We start from the raw sequence: 16,449 nt of genomic DNA on the forward strand, positions 1-16,449 counted from the left end.
TGGCCTACCAATAGAAACCCTCATGAATTTATTTCTAGATGCAAGGCATATATATATATTCAGGGCATAAAAATATATATATTATATTCAGGTATGATGCTTGGAGCTGTTCAAGTTCTAATGTCTCAAGGTCCCAACATTTGGATTTTGCTCCAATTTTTTCTATGTTTCTTTAACAAATGCCAATTTAGCTAAGTTTTCAAATTTTAGTTTACATCATCAAGGTTAGAAATGAAAGAAGGTTCAATCATTCACACTTTGCATTTCTATATTGTGACTCATTTATTTAATACATCAATGCCATTAGTTAAATACACCAATGCTATTTCGGGGGTATGCGGGTATTTTTAGTTTTTATATATTAGGAATGTAGATCAATATGACAAGATGAAAATCTTATCTTACGTTTGCTTTTTGGTAGATGACAGTGACAATTGCTGAGAAATGGAATATGAGCAGACATAAGAGTAGTGACATGTCACTATCATTTCTTATTAGACTTTTGATTATTGATGAAATACATATGTTGAATGATGATTAGTTTTTTGCTATTGAAATCTTTTTCATTCCAAGCATTCTAACGAAGCATGTGATGTTGGTCATTTAAGGATTCAACTATTCCAGGGATGACACTAATTTACAGAGAAACAAGATTTTGGTGATCTTCATTCATTAGTTAAATGTTTGATGCACATCGTGCTCCTTATTTAGCACATATTGGTGTCAAGAAGATGCATGTCAATCTTAAACAATTATATAAATGGGCAAGGATGAGGTGTGATGTTGCCAATTTCATGGCTAGATGCCTTAAGTGTTAGAGGGTGAAGGTCTAACATAATCATTCAATAGGTCTTTTGTGGCTACATGTCATTCTTGAATGGAAATGGGATACAATTTCTCAAGATTTTATTATTTGGCTACCTATGTCCTCATATTGTCATGATGTCATCATGGTTATCATGGACAAGTTGTCAAAGGTCACTCACTTTTCCCCCATTAGATCCTCATATAATGTTTCATTTGTGGCATGAGTGTTTATGGAAGATATTGTGCACCTACAGAGAGTACCTTGCAAGATCATTTCAAATTAGGACCTAATGTTCACATCCATGTTGTGGAGCTCCTCACAGAATGCGTTAGGTGCATATCTTAATTTTGTTTTGCCTATCACCCTGAAACCAACAAACAGACGGAGAGAGTGAACCAAGTTCTCGAGGATATGTTTTGCATGTATGGCATGGACTTGCTAGAGCATATTTAGTTATTAGTTGCTTTTTTACAACTAGAATGTTTTTTTTATTAAATTCACTTAAGAGCATGCTTGCTTCTAATTTAGATTTTGTGCATCTAGTTGAGCTTTATTTAGCTCCCCATGCTTGCACTTTTGTTCTTCCAAATTTAGTTATGTGCTTTATGTAGTGTCCTAAATTGTACCCCCTTTACAATTTAGACCATATTTGGGGCCCTCACCTTAGTGTTCACATACCTATGCTTGACTAGGAACCATTTATGCTTGCATCATGTAAATATGGAATTAATATCATATTTTACCTTGCATTGCCCCTTTATCCTAGCCTCATATTGGGGTACAACTATGGCATGGTGCCTCACCATGGTCCTCCCTAATTGGGCCCTATTTTAAACCATTTTAGCTATCTCAAATTTGAGTGAGAAACCTTTCTCTGTGTCAGTCTATGTCATAAAATTAACATGTTTTCCTGGTGGGCAGGTATATAAGTGTTGTCCATATTTTTGCATTCATAAAATTAGGCAACCCCTTTAAAAAAATTATTCAAAAATTAAAACTTTTACTCTAAGGCATGCTTCCTAAAGCAAAACTTTTGCTTCTTGTTGAACTGGACTGATCTTCGGTTCATCCTCGATCCACGTTTCAAATTTCATCGTGTTTCGGGTTCGTTTTCTATGTCTTTCCTTCAAAATTGAGTTTTATTCTTTGGACTACAAGTGAAAATTTTTCTTTCCTTTGCAAGTTTAGAGTTTTCTTTATGTTTTTGTGTTGTAGGGGTTTTTTCTAGCAATTACAAGTGCACTTTATAAAACTTGTAACTTGTTTTTTTATTTTCCCTTTCCCCTTTTGTCTTTTTAATTGTTTGTAGGAACTTTTTGGACAAATTACAAGTTAATTTAAAATACAAGTTTGATGAGAACTTGTAACTTCTCATAAAAGTTCTTACTTTGTGCTTTTTAGTTGTAATAGGGATTTTATTTACCTTTAACTAGTCTTTTTAAGTTTTTTCAAGTCTTTTATGTTTTATGTCTTTTAGTTGTAATGGGGATTTTATTTCCCTATTACAAGTTTTTATGTTTTTATTTGTCTTAGTTGTAATTGGGATTTTATTTTCCTATTACAAGTCATGTTGCTCTTTCTTTTTGTGCTTTTGTCTCTTAGAAACCCGAATTTACCCAAGTGAATGAAAAGTGATGCAATTTAAAAAATGTAAAGGGGTTTTAGAAACCCGATTGCATCTTTGAAGGGCATGTTTTGCTTGAAGTTGGAGTTTAAGAACCCGATCTGCACTCTTGCTTCCTTAAACCCAATTTTTGTGGAATTTCTCCCTTGAATTCATCCCTCATCTTGGCTATGGCTTTGGAAATCATTAGTTACCACATATTCAATGGTTTTGAGAAACACGTCTCACATTCATGAGAGGCATTTTTGACTCCATTTTTGCTAACGTTCTTGCCATGTTTTGGGAGCATGAATTTCGCCTTAGTTGCCACGTTTGCAACACATCTTGCATCCTTCATCCATTGAAGAGTGTTTGAAATCAAACGTATCTCTCTTTCCAAGCCGGTTTTTGTGGAGAGGTTTAAATGCAAAACCGTTTTGTTTGTTGTTTTCAATCCCAACGTGGTGCTTCCTTACCTATTTATAAGAGCATTTCAGTTTCTCCCAAGTTCATTTGCTTTGATCTAGGGTATTCTTCAAGCAAGGTATGTGATTTTCAGTTTTGTTTTTGCTTATCTTGTTCTTGCTTGAATTCGGATTTGCTCAAGTCCTTCCCAAATTCCTAGTTTCTTGGATGCAATTTGTAGATTGCATTGTTTTTCCCACCTTTCAAGTTTTCTTCTTTACTTGCAATCGGTTTTTTTAAACTCTGATTACAGTATAAGTAAGATGTTGGTCTCCCCCTTTGGTTAAAAATAGTTTACATTCTTTTTCTAAAATTGCAATATGAAGAGTTGTTTTAAAGCTTACACACTCAAAATCAGGTTTTATAAACCTGATTACAAGTAAAAGTTTTTCCCATTTTTACATATGGTCAAGATGAAAATATTCTTTAAAATCCCATTCATATTTATTCAGGGTTACTATCCTTGGTCATAAGCTTCATTTCCATCATTTCCCCTCATGTCAAAACCCTATTCGTTACACATTCACTCATTTTTCCCATTACAAGTCTACTTGCAATTGAGATTTAAAAACCTGATTGCAGTTATGTCTTTCCACAAGTTTTTCCCTTGTTCATACTTGCAATATGTCTTCCAAGATCCAAAATTTGTCAAAAACTTAGTCTTTAAAACCTCTTGTCTATTCATCATGCCATCTTCAAGAGCTTTATGTCTATGGTTGAGTTTTTCCCATTTGAAGAAGATCATATGGATTTTTCAACAGATCGTGATGTTGCGTTAACACTTCCAAATTTTCATCGCGTTACAAGTTCTTGCTCGATGACTGATTTGTTAGCATCATTTTCCCAAAATAAGATGAAGTATAAATATGACAAATATCAGAATGAGATCTCTCCTTCTCAAGTCTCTTCTTCCTTGGATGAGATTAAGGATACAAAAATCGGACATGTACATATGTCAGATTTCCTCAAGAGGGTTAAAATCCCTGTGGATCACAACGTGCAACGCTTACTGGTTAGTCATATTCATCTTTCTTCTTCCTTCCTAGTGGTTGCAACGCTCCACCATCTAATTTGAGTACACGTTTATCAACATGACAAAAGAATGTTCGTCGGGGTTTAGCTAGAGGTATCATAGGTCCACCGTACATTACAGCGGCTCAACCATGAGACCTTGACTTTGATACCAAACTAAGCAACCACTATGCCAAAATCCCAGACTGTTAGTGAATGGCACCCACCGGCATTAAGGGTGAGTTTTCATCCTACAGGAGCACCACTGTAGGTGAATCCCCTTGTGGTCAAATGACTGTTGGTCCCACCATCTGGTTTGGGTACATGCATGCCAGCACGACAAGGAATGTCTGCTGGGGTTTATCCAGGGGCATCAAATTTGACTAGACACCAAATAATGGGGATATGTGTATGTGTCAAACAGGCACTTACGAAGAGGGGAATATTATAGCCCACATTATCCCCTGAAAAATACAGAAGTGTGGAGATGCAGAAATAGTAGCCTGTGAACAAATGTTTAGGAGATTTTCTGGTTCTGCCTGATGGAGGCGTTGAAGGTTTTCAAGGACTCCTTAAGAGCATGGTACCCCTTGGCAGCGTTGAAAAAATCTTCTATTTGCCATTGTAGGGAAAATGAATGTACATGGTTCAGCTACTCCTAAAAATGTGAAAGGAAGCTGCACTTATAGTTCTCCATTTGACCATTCTGTGCAAAAGGGATTTTACTCAGCAGAAGTTGCTCAGAAAATTTACAAAGCATTCTCTGTGAAATTGCCAAGTTAGAATTCAGTATTCGATTGCATGCAATGGGTATCAGTCAGTTTGTTGTTTGATTAGTTGTTTTTGCTTTTGAACTTACAAACAAGACTTTTAAAAAGAATAGAGAACACTCACTATCTATGAAGTTCTAAAGTTCTAAGCAACATATTATACTTTTCCAGTGAATTATTTTTTATTACTGTGTAATAATTTATTGACATGAATTTTTATAATCAATAGAAAAGAGAATGCTTTTGGAAAATCTGTGAGAAAATAATATTGACATTTTGAAGCACACTACACAATCCATCATCAGGTGTGAACTGAATACCCTTACATGCACAAAATGCCAAAAAACAGCTCTCTTTCTACAATTCAATTTAAACCATCTGATGACGGATCATGTGATGTGATTGCAAAAATTGATATTAAATTTTTTATCACAGGCTTTCTGGGAGTGTTCCTTTTATTTACATTAAACTGTGGGATTGCATTATGTAATTTAATATAATTATTTGCATGAGCGGTGGGCGTAGCATTACCCGCCAGGTGCATATGTAGAGGACTAGTGGGCATACCTGGCTTGACAGCCAACTGAATGAGAACAAATGCCAGCAGGATGCATTCGTCACTCCACGGTGCCGGTAAAAAGCTAACAAGCAGACAGGATGACACTTATCCGGGCAAAAATCGAATTTCCGGGAGCAAAAGCTCCCACTCAAAGCCTATGGGCTAATTATTCTTATTTTAAAGATACACGTCTGTACTAAGGGATTGTAAAATCCAATTTTTTTTTTTGTATTACCATGATTATAGATCCTTTGTCTCCGTTGAGTAGTTGGAGAAGAGTTTCAAACAGATCCACCTAGACTTTCGTGGATAGTCATCATCTCTTTATGGTTTCCATCTTCATTTTCCAAAATTGTCAATAACATTGAATAGTGTCTTTCGCACCAATGATATCTTTAGTCATTGCAATGCCCCGTTGGCTCCCCTTTTGTTGGGGGTGGGAAAATGAGGGACTCAAACAGCAAATTCACAAAGATACCTGTAAAGTTTTAGTAAAGTTAATTTAAGTAGGAATTTAGCACATGGCCTGGATCAGAATGAAATAGGAACAAATGGTTGAGATTCATCCCTGTGAAAGATGTGTTTTCCTAATCTCACAAATGACCAGTCATAATGGAAGGATTGTTCTCTTTAGATCCATTTAATATCCACTTCAACTCCATTACCACTCCCTTGTGCTTCCCAAACATTTGCCGTTTATCACTCACACATCCAAAGTTCTGCACGCTGGAATGCATATTCTCATATTGAAACTTCTCGCTTTTATTGCCTGTAGCACTTTAGGTTGAAAAAACATGTCAAAATATTTAGCTTTGCTGCTGCTATCATGTGATGTACTTAACTGGAGTTGTTATGGGAGTATACCATAAATTCTGTAAACCCTACGCCTGTAGCCTTTTTAGCCAATTTAAATTTATAGAAAAATGTTTTGTTTTTAAATTTTTTTTTGGTAGAAAGAATATAATTGCCTTAAAATGGAGCAATAATCAAAACTGTAGCTCTACTGAAAGACAGGTTCAGATCGTACAAAAGAAAAGAGAACTTTTTCAGTGTAATTTTTTCAACTAGGGGTTTGTTGAGAAGATGGGGTGCTCATCAGCACCTTGCATAAAAAGAGGATGAAACTGCAAAAGTCTGTTTGAGCAAGTGGCCGGTCTCATAGGTTATTTTTAGCCTCGTAGACATTAAAAAAAATTCTTCTTCTATATGTGGACATCAAATCAGATCATGAAAGTCTCAGTGCAATACGATTATTGCACTTGAATGTATGACGTCTTCATAGACTCAAAAACTCACTTCATCCAAAAATATGCCCCCTCTTATGCCGAAGAGCCTATTTATATCTTGTCACTTTTTAAATGTTTTTTCTTTTTTTAAAGCAGGATAAATAGATTTTTTCCCGTTAGTTAACAGAAAATAAAGTGGACATAAACAAAGGACAATATATCAGTAACTAAAATTGAAGTAGATTATCTTTGTGTACGTATGATTCCATCTGAATCCTTTTGCTTCAGGGCTGCTGAGTTTTGCAGTATCACAGCCACTTACTGTGTGGCAGTATTAAAACATCCCAATAGTAACTCAATCAACTTTTCTGAGTTCCTAAGTGTAATATGCAAACACAAGGAATTTGAATTTTATTTTGTTGCCCTATCATTATATTTGCAAGCCCGAGAGGTGTCATGTTCTTGTGACTATGCAATCAGTTAAAGTATACGACATCTCTGACATCCCACTTTAAATTCTTGCTTGCTATGGCGGTGGTTGTATTAGGACTTCATCCTACCCTGAGCCAGTTTGAGGCTTCTTTCAGTTTTTTCAATATCTACCTCCTTTTATCTAATAGCTATATCCGTTTGCACTTATGCATCCTAAACATGCAGGTAAATCAGCAGATGGCCATAACCATAGTGATCATATATGATATAGAGTTGGATGATCCAACAAGATTGGTGATGATAGATAAGTCTAACATTGAAAGTGATGAAGAGTTTGTTACTACCTTTGGGGATTATGGTTAGAGTCTTAGAAAATTAAGGTATTGGTCAATTGTAATCATCATATTGACATTTTGAATATAAAAGTATATTGATATTTGACATTTCCAATGTATCATGTTTAACAATTTAGTCTCAATTAATAGTTCTTATACATTTTTTAATAATAAATTTTTGAGTACTATGTTATGTTTTCCTTTTCCATCCACCCATTATATTGATTTATAGTTGTTCCCCTATCTTTCACACACCTTTGTCTTTGACATCCTTGTTGTCTCTCTTCATTGAAACTCCATGGAGCAATTAAAAAAAATACAAAAAACAAAAAACAAAAAATATCAAATTCATTTTTGAGAAAATTGAAGTATCTCATTTTAATACATATCAACCATCATGAATGCTCAAATCTTGTGAAAATTTTGGTTATTTTTTTGGTATTTAAATAAGATATTGTAATAAATCATGTTTGTGTTGCTACCCATGCAACTCTATTGACACGTAAAAAAATATTTCTCAAATTAAGAATTGTCAAACAGTATAAATAAATTATTTCAAAATATTTTGGCAAACTACTCATTTCTTGTAAATGATCATTTACTTATCAATCTTGGTTATTTCACAAGGGTGGTAGATGTCCAATTGCAATGAATTTTTTCATAAGAAATTAACTATATAGAGAAATGATATACAAATAAATAAAACTTCTAGATATAACAAAGCAACCAATGAGTGGTTGATATATATTATATATTGGTTCTATTCAATCTAAAATTTTAAAAGAACTTAAATATGTCACATAGAAAAAAAAGAAAGAAAATTTTGATGCCCATGTAATATTTATGATTTCTAAATGAAACAAGAGTTGCTATATAGTTTGAGTCCTTGCCATTTGCTAAAAATTGAAGATTTGTAGCAATGTTGGAGTAGAGGAGCAAGGTAATGACATGAGTTTATACACAGATTCACGAGACTTTACACTAGAGCTAGGATGATACCATGTGGTTACTTCATAGACGTTTTTCATTAAAAGCTATCAAATAGTTCTTAAGCGAGACTATTATCGGTTTAAACAATTGGGTCTTATAAACGGATTTATTTGAAGTACAATTGGTTGAGAAATTGTGGGTATTTAATTTATGCTCATCTTTTCTAAATTTATTTTGCCACATATAGTTTTTTTAAAAATATAATAGTTAAAAATATCTATAAATGGTAATGGGGCAATAAACAAAACCCACCTACACAAATTTTGAGGATATTCAAAATTGTAACCTTTCAAGAATAAGTTACTAATGTCGACTATTTAGCATTATGGACCACTGGAAGGTCATCAATGAGAAGGGGATAATTGGACACATATGAAGGAGGTACATGTATAGGAGAGATATCCTACCTAACACTCCACCTTACCTCCCACATAGGCAAGCCACCTAAAAAGGTTTTACATACCAACACCTCCCTTAAGCCTAGCTTAGGAGAGAAAAGAGGGAAGTTGCTATGTAGGAACCTAAAATGCAACCTATACAAGGAGAAAAATGCACATCGGGATATGCGCCCCTTGTATAGCTTGTGTTTTAGGTCCTTGCATAGCCACTTCCAGAAAAGAGTGGGTCTTGACATCAAAGCCCAATAAGGTACCCAAGTACAATGCACTCATAAAGAAGAGGATAAAACCTTGTGGGAAAAAAATCCTTGTAAATGAGGGTAAAAGATGAAAAGTACACAACCCCATGTGAGGAAAACAACCTTCCTATATGAGAGGAGTGAGAACATGTAACTCCACTTAGTGTAGAATATATTGCAGTAACAATAGTTTCCTGGCACTAAATACTAAAGATGATCCAAGCTTAGCAAACAACATTCCTCTCTTTAGAAGAAAAATAACCACAAAAGTTTGTAAGTTTTCTTCCCATTCTGTATATGAACATGTAGGAAGTAGAATGATCTTCCCCAAATTTTGCACGTGACCTAAAAATTGATAAGTTTCCCATGCTGGATGCTCAAAGATCTCCAAGATAATGCTAACACATGTGACAAATGCTAATAAGAGGAATTGAGTATCATAGAAGATTCAAGACTAGGGACCATGGATGTATGGCGATTGTTGGACCAATGAGAATCATGTATTGTCACAATAGAAGAAACATCAGGCAAAGAAAGAATAGGATCCAATGATGGACATAAAGTGACAACAATGAGACTACAATCTTGAATAGAAGATGAATGTCCTCAATAGTGTCCTCCAAGTCTGCAATGTGGAACTATACAAACAAAGATGTGATATTTCATAGAAATGTGTCCCAAGAGGTTGAATCTAGACGATGATGAATACCTTGTTGCATTGAACCACTAAAAGCTATCAAAGAAGCATCACTGAACTTGGAAGTAGCAATCATAGGTGAAGGAGGTGGAATATCCTCACTTGTAGATTGAACACTAGATGGAAGAGTGCCCACACAAGATTCTGGCCAACTAATGTCATTTTAAATGGAAAATTGTCTCAATTGATGAAGTTCATAAAGAATTTGCAAACCATTAAGCTGTCTTTTCCAACACTCATCTATGGTATGTCTCTTCTCTCCACAATATCACATTTCCATGGATTAGGAGAGTCACATGATTACAACTAGCAATAAATCAACACCAAGAGACTCCCTTGATTCACAAATAATTTGCAATTTATAATTGTAGTACAAAATAAGTTTTACAATACTACACATAATTTACAATAATTTGTGAGAGAAAGTGAAGGATTAAATAAGGCGAATAATGGTAATTTCTACTGCATTGAATTTGATGGTCATCCTAAGGCAAGGACAATTTTAAATTCCACATGTAATTCAAAGAAAATGAAATTTAAATTAATTTTTTCCCAACCAAAAGGATGGTGGCTTTCCAAGTGCAAAGATGGTTTCCAAGTTACAAACTCATCAATTTAAATTCAATTGCTTCATTTGCCATAAAAAAAGTGGATTCCTCTTACTTGTAGCTTCAAATACTCCCCGTGCATGCCAAGCTCAACATCTATTTGATGCTACCCAATTTAAAATATTGTAGATTCAAGCTAAATTTGCATGAGCTAGGCTCAATTTGTACTCCTCACTTCAAACATTCACATGAACTTTCTCGTAAATTAATTGCATCTCTATTTCACTAGAACAGACTTTGATACCATATGAGATTAACCAGGAAAACTAGGCATAATGGAAACAACAAATAGATAGAAATGCAAGGCAACAAAGGAAGAGTTTCGTATTAGTGAGGATGATTGGATATTTAGGAAGGAGGTACATATACAAGATATACATCCTACCTACCACCCTACCTAACCTACCACATAGGCAAGCCATCTAAGAAGGATTAGCACACCAACATATGCCATGTCAATTAAATATTTTTTCTCCAAAGCACTTGGCTTTTTATGTGTTTCCTATAGTACACTTTCAATAAACATTAAGCAAAAAATTCCACTCTTTTAAAATTTAAGGAAATATTTAATTATCAAATTGTGATTGCCATGATAGTATAATAATATTTCTAGTTAAAAATAAAGGTCCATTAATGATCTATTTTGAAAAAGTGTAATAAATGTAGCATTTTGTGCACATAATTGCACCCATTAAGTCATTATTTTGAGAGCAACAATTATTTGAGTTCAATATTTGAATTAAAATTTAAACACTTCAATTAATACTGTGTTCAATTTTAAACATCAAAACTCCATTAAACCATAATTCCATTGAAACATGATCTCTCTTCTGGGTTAGTGCAGGATCATGGGGGGCCAAAAAGTGGCGATGTGAAAAAAATAGCCTTCTCCACTCGCCTAAAAATGTGAAAATCCGTGTTAACTTTTTGCTTGGCCTGGGTGTTAGTACACCTTGGCATGGTAATTACCTAACCAAATCAGATATCAGATATCCAATTTTTATTTGTAATTTTAAATTAAAAAATATATTATATAATATATAATGTAATATTATATAAAATATAATATATTATTATATTATATTATATATTATATAATACATAATATTTAATATAATATTAGATTATAAAATATTATATTATATTATATTATATTATAATATATTATATAATATATTATTATATTATATATTATATTATTATATTATATAATATAATATTATATAATATAATAATATATTATATAATACGTATTATATTATATTATATATTATATTATATTATATATAATTATATTTTATAATATAATAAATATATTATATTAATATAATATATTATTATATTATATGATATAATGTTATTTTAAAATAATTTAAGTATAAAAATCGGATATCTCAGATATCCGATTTGCTGAGACAATGTATTTCGACTGTGACAGCCCGTGAGTTATTTTTAACCCACGGGATGCGCGATTTTGTGGAAATCAGATATCCAATTGCACTCGATATCTTGTTTTTTTGCCCAAAAATTGCTAAAAAATACATTGAAAGGTAAGATTTTTATTGTTTTCAATCATTTTCATTCAATTTTTGTATTTTTTTTTAATGTTTATTTGTTTTTTCATTGAAAATATGGCTTTTTCATGAAAACTAGGTTTTTTAAAATCAAATACAAAATCGTTTAATTTTGTTAACTAAATTCAATTGTTTACATTCAATTAGGTTAAAAATGGGGGATAACAACGAAAACATTGATCAACCACAACCGCAACAACCAAACCCTCCTTTGCTAAACCCCCCCTCAATTCAGGATTCGATTGCACAAAATTTGAATGAATTGAGGGGGATTGCAGATGTATATCGTACGATCCCTTCTCTAAACCCAATGTTTGATCCTCTCACATCGATCATAAAGACCATGGAAACCATGACTGAGGAGCACAATGCCACCCTTTTGTGGTGAGATTCTATGAGGGAACAATATGCAGATGGCTTGTCATATAAGGAGATCAAGGATCTTGAGATATCGAAAGCCACTATCGCCTCATTGTTTGTGAATCCCCGTACTGGTCAACCCGTAGACCCCAAAAAACAAAACTTTCTATTAAAAAGTGCACAAATGATGGTATTGTGAAAAACTTTTGGGATCGTTGGTGGATGGTTTTCAACAAACCACCCAACGACACTCTTGATGTCCCCTTCTACTTCATAAAAAAATTGTATGCTGAGTTTGTTTTAGGCAAACATGTGAACTACTTTGACATCCAACCTTTCCAGGGTGTGGGTTTAGGTATGCCCCAAAATAGACCTGGGGCAGTCAGAGTAGTCCAGGTCCCATATGTCCCACCTCCTTCTATTGATCCCCCACCTCTAGTGCAACATCCAGATATTATTTGCGAGGCAGCTTCACAGACCATATTGGCTATTCAATCTTTGAGTAGCCTTTTGGTTTCTCAGGCTGGGTTAGTAGCTCAGCCTACTTTTGATGGTAGCGGTGCATCCGGTGGTGCTGACATGTCATCCTCGGCTCCACACATATGCGTGCCCCATAGTTGTGTCATGTGTGGGCACGTATGCTTGGGTCCAGTTGGACAACCCGTTCATCCTCCTGCAGACAGTTGATGATCGAGGAGGAGTTGAGACAGATTCAGGAGGGCACCTTGTCGGCCATTTCATTTGGCCTTGATAGCTTGATGGTACATATATTATTGCACCTAGTCGTTTGTATTTTATTGTACATACATGCTCATCATTTATATTGGTATTAATTAGATTATGTAGTAACTTGCATGTATATCTTATTTTACTCTTGTAGGGCACAAGCAACATGAGTGTGGGAAGTGTGATTTATGATCTGGTAGTGCAGCTGGAGACAAGGGAAAGGTAATCGAATGCAAATATGATTGAATGATAGTTTAAATAACTTATAGTGATTATACATGTCTAGACATAGATTGATAGTTTCATATACTTGTTGTGTATACGTATAGAGGATTCTTGGCTTCACATCCTTGATGACTACACCCAATATACTTGAAGATGATGAAGAAGAAGAGATGCCTCGAGTACATGTGTGTTTATTTTATTTTGTGTTTAGTAGATATAATTTGTTATTATCAGTGACAATTATATGCTAACTTGTATCAATGTCATGTTTCTGAACATATGTAGGTTGTGTATGAAAATATTGAAAACATACCTCCTCTACCGAAGACATACATCAAGAGTCCTGTAAAGCCGAAGAGAAAATGTGGAGATTAGGTAAACATGAATATTTCAATTATAGTTCATTTTTATGTTAACTTTTTGAATGTGAATTATATAATATAACTAATATTATTCGTGGTTTGTTTTTCTTGTGCAGGATCCTTTAGAGTTGAGTAGTACGACAAAGATCGTTTTTGATGATCCATCAGCAGCTTAGGATGTTATAGATAGTTTTGGGATGCTTACATGTCTAGTTGGCATGTATATTTTGTATATGGACATACATTCACGTATTCAGACATACATTTTGTTTGAGTTGGCGTTTATGCCATATTTGTGTATGGACATACATTTGTAATCATTTGATATTTTTATATATACAGAAGTTGATATTCGATCATATAAATTGTCGCTCATTTGTGCATGGTGTTATCATAAAAATCTTTAATCTTCATTCCAATAATTAACAATGGTTAATAATGGTTATTTAATGAACAATACAATTCATTTCATTTCATCGTAAGTGTTGTTTGTATAATGAACAATACAATTCATTTAATGAACAATACAATACAATTCATTTAATGAACAATAATTGATACAATTCATTATTACCCTATGCATGGTCCTATTTTGCCCTCCCACTCGGTCGAACGCTCGGGGTCATACCCTACCAGCGTCGTCCCTCGAGCGCCCTGAGTGCTAAAAACTGTCAAACTTTGACGGGCCCTAACTCAGAATTTGTGGCACCTGCGAGCAATCCGTTTGAACCTACGGGGCCACAAGAGGGGTCCCTACAAAAGCCTATCTCGGTTTTCCAGGTTTCCCTACGGTTTTATTAGGGCAGCAATTTTTCGGTTGGCAAAAAAATCGTCAGTCTCATTCAATCGAATGTTGTCACGTGGCCAATTTCTCGTTCTTCTCATCGCGATGACGAACTATCGGCTCTGACATGTCTATTTAGGCATTATTACCCTATGCATGGTCCTATTTCCCCCCCCCCCCCCACCCCACTCGGTCGAACGCTCGGGGTCATACCCTACCGGCATTGTCCCTTGAGCAACCTAAGTGCTAAAAATTGTCAAACTTTGACGGGCCCTAACTCAGAATCTATGGCACTTGCAAACAATCCATTTGAACCTATAGGGCCACGAGAGGTGTCCCTACAAAAGCCTATCTCACTTTTTCAAGTTTCCCTACGGTTTTATTAGGGCAACAATTTTTCATTTGGCTAAAAAATCGTCAGTCTCATTCAATCGAATGTTGTCGCGTGGCCAATTTCTCGTTCTGCTCGTTGCTATGACGAACCATCAGCTCCAACATGTCCAGTTAGGCATTATTACCCTATGCATGGTCCTATTTTCGCCCCCCACTCAGTCGAACGCTCAAGGTCATACCCTACCGACGTCGTCCCTTGAGCACCCTAAGTGCTAAAAATTGTCAAACTTTGATGGGCCCTAACTCCAAATCCGTGGCACCTACGTACGATCTGTTTGAACCTACAAGGCCACGAGAGGGGTCCCTACAAAATCCTATCTCAGTTTTCAAGTTTCCCTACAGTTTTATTAGGGCAGCAATTTTGGTTGGCTAAAAAATCGTCACTCATTCAATCAAATATTGTCGTGTGGCCAATTTCTTGTTTTTCTCATCGTGATGACGAACCATCAGCTCTGACATGTCCAGTTAGACATTATTACCCTATGCATGCTCCTATTTTTCCCCCCCATTCGGTCGAATGCTCAGGGACATACCCTACCAGCGTCGTCCCTTGAGCGCCCTAAGTGCTAAAAATTGTCCAACTTTGATGGGCCCTAACTCAAAATCCGTGGCACCTGCAAACGATTCATTTAAACCTATGGGGCCACGAGAGTGGTCCTTACAAAAGCCTATCTCGGTTTTTCAAATTTCCCTACGGTTTTATTAGGGCAACAATTTTTCGGTTGGCAAAAAAATCGCCAGTCTCATTCAATAGAATGTTGTCGCGTGGCCAATTTCTCGTTCTGCTCATCGTGATGATGAACTGTCAGCTTCAACATGTCTAGTTAGGCATTATTACCCTATGCATGCTCCTATTTTGCCCCCCCACTCAGTCGAACGCTCGGGTTCATACCCTACCGACGTCGTCCCTTGAGCGCCCTAAGTGCTAAAAATTGTCAAACTTTGAGGGGCCCTAACTACGAATACATGGCACCTGCAAACAATTTGTTTGAACCTACGGGGCCATGAGAGGGGTCCCTACAAAAGCTATCTCGGTTTTTCAATTTTCCCTATGGTTTTATTAGGGCAGCAATTTTTCGGTTTGCAAAAAAATCGTTAGTCTCATTCAATCGAATGTTGTCGCGTGACCAATTTCTTGTTCTGTTCGTCGTGATGATGAATCGTCAGCTCTGACATGTCTAGTTAGGAATTATTAACCTATGCATGCTCCTATTCCCCCCCCCCCCCCCACTCAGTCGAACGCTCAGGGTCATACCCTATCGACGTCGTCCCTTGAGCGCCCTAAGTGCTAAAAATTGGCAAACTTTGACGGGCCCTAACTCCGAATCCGTGGCACCTGGGAATGATCTGTTTAAATCTACTGGGCCATGAGAGGGGTCCCTACAAAATCCTATCTCGATTTTTCAAGTTTCCTTGCGGTTTTATTAGGGCAGCAATTTTTTGGTTGGCAAAAAAATCGTCAGTCTCATTCAATCGAATGTTGTCGCGTGGCCAATTTCTCGTTCTGCTCGTCGTGATGACGAACCATTGGATCTGACATGTCTAGTTAGGTATTATTACCCTATGCATGCTCCTATTTTTCCTCCCCACTCGGTCGAACGCTCGGGGTCATACCCTACCGGCGTCGTCCCTTGAGCGCCCTAAGTGCTAAAAATTATCAAACTTTGACAGGCCCTAACTCGAAATCTGTGGCACTTGCGAACAATCCATTTGAACCTATGGGGCCAGGAGAGGGGCCCCTACAAAAGCCTATCTTAGTTTTTCAAGTTTCCCTATGGTTTTATTAGGGCAACAATTTTTCGGTTGGCAAAAATGTTTTTAGTCTCATTCAATCGAATGTTGTCGCGTGGCCAATTTCTTGTTCTGCTCGTCGTGATGACGAAC

Source organism: Cryptomeria japonica, chromosome 2, assembly GCF_030272615.1.
Source record: "Cryptomeria japonica chromosome 2, Sugi_1.0, whole genome shotgun sequence".
Taxonomy (NCBI): Eukaryota; Viridiplantae; Streptophyta; class Pinopsida; order Cupressales; family Cupressaceae; genus Cryptomeria; species Cryptomeria japonica.